This window comes from Marmota monax, unplaced genomic scaffold, assembly GCF_021218885.2.
Source record: "Marmota monax isolate L192 unplaced genomic scaffold, Marmota_monax_Labrador192_F-V1.1 WCK01_AAM20220418_F8-fsc00024, whole genome shotgun sequence".
Lineage (NCBI taxonomy): Eukaryota > Metazoa > Chordata > Mammalia > Rodentia > Sciuridae > Marmota > Marmota monax.
The window spans coordinates 2958083-2963807 of NW_026695224.1; the positions used below are offsets into that span (position 1 = coordinate 2958083).

Here is a 5725-nt window from a genome sequence, read left to right on the forward strand (position 1 = left end):
GTGTATATAAGGGTCAAGAGACGCAGAGATCACAAACTCAGATGCTTTCAGAGTTCAGGATGATGACCTAAGTGGATGAAGCCAACTGAGGTTGAGACAGTAGGGAACCGTGGGGTCTGTGGCATTTTGGTGTACTCAGTTCCTATCTGAAAGGGCAGGTCTGATTTCAGTTTAAGTCACGTAAGAACCCAGGTCGGGAGGAGGGTTTCAAGGTGGAGGAATAGAGAAAGGCCCTTTCTTAACTGCTCCCTGGTCTGGGACCAAAATAGCAGGTAGGCAGTTTCTCAGCAAGGTGGGTGAAAAAAAAGGTTGGGGGGAATTTACTGAGATTTAATACTGGACATTCAGAGTAGATTGGGGACTCAAGAGGTTGTACATAATAAAATAAGGAAGAAATCCTGAGTGCCATAGCTGCAGCTGCAGCAGGAGGCATCAGCCAGAGTGGTCCCTCCTCCAGCAAAGTGGAGGGATAAGGGAATTAAAGGAACCTGCATTTTTAGGAGGCCTGAGGTGTGTCCAGGTACAGAGAGTTTAGAGATCAAAGACACTGCCTGACGAACCTGAAAGGCATTTGGCACAATATCCTCCTCTGGGAAAGAAACTGCATCTCTCCTGGATGTGTGTGGAGGACAGAAGAAGGAACCATTTTGCAGCCATGGTGCAGGGGCCAGTAACTGGGGTAGCAGACTCCTGGCAAACCCAAGTTTGGCCCAAAATATAATCCTGGCTAATCCATACTGCCTGACACAGAGTATGCCTGAGTGACCAGGAGAAAATCAGACATGGAGAGGGGTTTACACAGGAGACAACTGGTTATGGAAACCCACTGGGCTCTCCCCCATCCCTCCAATCTGGCTGCTTGCAGGACCAGCTGGGAGAGACACACCTGGCTGGGAATTCAAAAGGGTGGGCATGGAGAGATTGAGTTTGGAGACTGAACCCCAGAACAGGAAATGTGGGGTCTACAGGTAATGGAGTGGACTAAGAATCGGCTCTCCATTGCAGGAGTGGAACCCAGGGGAGATCCCTGGGGTGCAGTCTTCCAGTGTGGCCCAGCAAATCTCCAGACCAATTGGCATTCAGCAAAGAGCCTGGATCCTGTCCCATGACCCTGCAAGGCACCAACACCTACCTGGTGGGGACCGGCTCTAGAAACTACCTATTGTATTAAAAAACTCCCACGGAATCCTCACAGAAAAGAAATTATAGGAAATGGAGAGCAACAATATATTTCTCTGAAAGATGGAGATGTGATTAAGACTGAGGGAGCCATTCTAAGAGTTATAGACACACCTGGCCGCGCTGATGATCATATGGCTCTACTCTTAGAAGAGGAAAATGCCCTCTTTTCTGGAGATTGCATTCTTGGGGAAGGAAAAACTATATTTGAAGACCTCTATGATTATATGAACTCCCTGAAAGAATTATTGAAGATCAAAGCAAATATTATATATCCAGAATATTCCTGAGAATTTACATAAAATGGCTGAAAGTAACGTCTTGCTTCATTTGAAAAAACTAGAAAAAGAAGGGAAAATATTTAGCAACACGGATCCTAACAAGAAGTGGAGAGCTGCACTTTAGTTTCAAATTAATGAAAGTTCTGTTTTGTTTCGCTTTTAGGGGATGGTATGTTTTCTTAGATGTGGGTTATGTGGAGAGAATATGGAATGTAGAATTCAAAAATACACTTCAAAACAATATGTTTGTTCTAAAATACGTAAACTGCATTTGATATCTATAGTATAGGTTTTTTAACCTTGGTCTTTTAACATTTTACCAAAAATTAAGAATCCAAGAGTTTGTCAATTTTCTGTGAATTAAATAAAATGGCTATTTTCAGAATAATGAAATTTAGCCAAGCATAGTGATGCACACCTAAAATCCCAGGAATTCAAGAGGCTAAGGTGGGAGGATCACAAGTTTGAGGCCCTCATGGGCAACTTTGCAAGACCCTGTCTCAAAATAAAAACCCAAACTAACTTGGGATGTGGCTCAGTAGTAGAGCACCCCTGGGTTCAATCCCCAGTACCACAAAAAATAAATTTTAAATTTTGGTAATTTAAACCTGATATTACTTTTGGAGATTAGTTATCTATTACCAGTTTTCAGTAATACTATTTTCTCTAACTGCTTCAGTTAACAGCCCAGATTTCTATATATTCTTTCCTTTTCCTCAATGCTTGTCCTTATCTATAAATAACAGCTTGTTTTCACGTTTCTATCAATTATATTATGATTAAGTATTGGTTCTGTAGCTTGTATCGTATGTATTTTCTTATAATGGTATCCCACAAGTGACTCATGTAAATCAATTTGGGGAACTGAAATTTATTAAACTTCCAATTTAAAGTGTTATATGAATAATTTGTTTTTGTTATCCATTAGTGCAAGCAGCATACTTTCTGAGTTTAATGTCTGTCCACAGTCATCAGCTTATATATGAATTATACACCAAAAAATTGGTTATAAATTAGATTATAATACAGGGCTTTTTATTTTAATATAAGTAGCATTCTTAAATAGTTTAGGTTCAAAGGATAGCTCATCAATGCTTATTTAGTCTTAATAATGTTGACAAATTTCAATACTAAAATAAACTTGAATCCTAAAAAAAAAAAAAGAGCCTGGAGCCTGGAGCCTACCGATGCCTAAACCCTGCCTCCAGGAGTTCCACCTACAGAATCACCTCTCTCACAACACCCCACTCTGAAGGTGTAGCAAGCATCACACTCCAGACCACCCCACATAAAACTGCTGAAATGGGAAGTTGAGGATCTGTTGAACTCCAACGGAAACCATTTTTTAATTTTTCATTGAGATGTTCCCCTCTTCCTCTGTTTAATTGTGACCTTAATGGTTCATGAATATTTATACATATTCATATTTGGTTTTTCTTTATTTCTAGCATTTTTGAGGCCAGTTACTTTTCATGGATCAGATTTTGAGGACTAGGATTTTGATTACTGTATTTCAATAATGTTCTGTATTCTATTTTAATTTAATTTTTTAAACGTTTACACATATATATTTATATATATCTTACATATTGTTTCCTTCCATTCTGTTATTTTTCTTTTCTTCTAATAGCCAATCTCCATTGTTTTTTCTTTCATTCTTGCTTGTTTACTTCTATCTTCTCTCCTCCTCCCTCATAATCATCACATCCTACATCACTTCTGTTTTCTTCCTGTCCCTCATTTGAAATTGTAAACCCTATTGCAAACTTACCATTTTTATTGTAGGCAATTACTGATCATATAGTTTCTGTTTATTGTGACAATTAACATTGTAGACATCATAGCAGGTTTAATGCTGTATATTCTTTGCATTGATTACTATTATTTGTCTCTTCCTAAATGGTGAGGTACTGGAATCCTTCAGGGACACTATAAGTCCACAGGGTAGGAACTCTACTGCCTCAGGTCTATACTGTTAGATGGGTAGACACAAAAACAACATGAAAAAGCAAGGGAATAAATCATCCCAAACAAACCAAGATACTTCAACAGAATCCATCAACATCACAGATGAAGGAATGTCAGAAAAGGAATTTAGAAGGTACACAGTTAAACTGATCTGTGAGGTAAAAGATGATGTAAGGAGTGAAATCAGAGAGAAAATACAGGAAGTGAAAGATCACTTCAGTAAAGAGAGATTATGGGAAAAATAATGAAGCAGAAATCCTCAAAAGGAAGGAATCAATAAACCAAATTAAAAATTTTATGGAAAGCATCACCAGCAGAACAGATCACTTGGAAGAGAGTTTCAGGCAATGAAGACAACATATATAATCCTAAAAATAAAGCTGACTATGGAGAAAAGATGTTAAGAGATCATGACCAGAACTTCCAACAAATATGGGATAACCTGAAAACACCAAAGTTAAGATGTATTAGAATAGATGAAGGCTTGGAGATATAAACCAAAGGAATGTACAATCTTTTCAATGAAATAATATCAGGAAATTTCCCAAACCTAAAGAATGAAATGGAAAATCAAATATAAGAGGCTTACAGGACCACAAATATACAAAATTACAACAGACCCACACCAACGCATGCTATTATGAAAATGCCTAACATAAAGAATAAGGATATAATTTTAAAGGTTGCCAGAGAAAAATGAGAGGTGACATTTAGAGGGAAACCAATCCAGATCTCAGCTGATTTCTCAACACAGATCCTCAAATCTAGGAGGTCTTGGAAAAATATATACCAAGCTCTGAAACAAAATGAATGTCAGACAAGAATACTATACCCGGCAAAAAGCTTCATAATTGATGACAAAATAAAAACCCTTCCATAATGCACAAAAGTTAAAAGAATTCACAACTGGAAAGCTTGCACTATAAAATGTGCTCAATAAGATATTTCCTGAAGAAGAAATAAAAAATAAAGGTGAAAACCAGCAAAGGGAGGAACTACACTAGAAGAATACTCAATCAAAGGAGAAGAAACCTAACTCAAATTGAAACCATAAATAAATCAAAATGGCAGGGAATAAAAATCATATCTCAATAATAACATTGAATGTAAATGGCCTAAACTCATCAATCAAAAGACATAGATTGAGAGATTGGATTAAAAAACAAGACCCAACAATATACTGTTTCCAAGAGACTCACCTTATAGACAAAGATTTCCACAGACTGAAGGTAAAAGAATGAGAAAAACCCATATCATTTATTATGGTTTGGATGTGAGGTGCTGCCCCCAAACTCATGTGTGAGACAACTCAAGAAGGTTTGGAGAAGAAATGATTGGGTTATGAGAGCCTTAACTCAATCAGTGAATTAATCCTCTGGAAGGATTAACTGAGTGGTAACTAAAGGTGGGTAGAGTGTGGCTGGAGGAGGTGGGTCCCTGTGTATATGCCTTTGTTGTATATATTTCATATCTGGTGAGTGGAGTCTGTCTCTGCTGCCTAATCATCATGTGAGCTGCTTCCTTCCGCCACACTCTTCTGCCATGAAGTTTTGCTTCACCTGGATCCCCTGGAGTGGATCTGGCTGTCTATGGACTGAGACCTCTGAAATCATCAGCCTCCAAATAAATTTTTCCTTCTGTACAGTTGTTCTGGTCGGGTCCTTTAGTCACAGCAACAAAAAAGCTGACAAAAAAACCTACACGGATCTCATAAAGAGGCCCAAGCAGGTATTTCTATCCTTATATCAGATAAAGTGGACTTCAAGCCAAAGTCAATCAGAATGGAAAAGAAGGACATTTTTATACAGCTTGAGGGAATTATATATCAACAAGACCTAACAGTTGTAAATATTTATGCCCCAAACAATGGAGCATCTATGTACATCAACAAATCCTCACATTCAAGAATCAAAGAGACCACAACACAATAATATGGGGTGACTTTAACATACCTCTCTCACCACTGGATAGATCCTCCAAACAAAACCTAAATAAAAAAGCTATAGAACTAAAAAAATGCAGTTAATAATTTAAACTTAACAGACATATATATAGAATATTTCATCCATCAATAACTGAATTTACTTTCTTCTCAGCAGCACATGGCTCCTACTCTAAAATAGACCATATCTTACTTAGGCCACAAAGCAACACTTAGCAAAGACAAAAAAAAAAAAAAAAAAAAGAGATGGTACCTTGCATTGTATCGGTTCATTATGGAATGAAATCAGAAATCAACAATAAAATAAAAAAATAGAAGATACTCTTAACACCTGGAGGCTAAATAATAGGCTATT

The 5725-nt window shown here is 37.5% G+C and overlaps 1 pseudogene; it reads left to right on the top strand.

Annotated features, from left to right (window-relative positions):
• The first annotated feature begins 1105 nt into the window (after positions 1-1105).
• Positions 1106-2315, top strand: LOC131423843 (endoribonuclease LACTB2-like; annotated as a pseudogene).
• The last annotated feature ends 3410 nt before the right edge of the window (positions 2316-5725 follow it).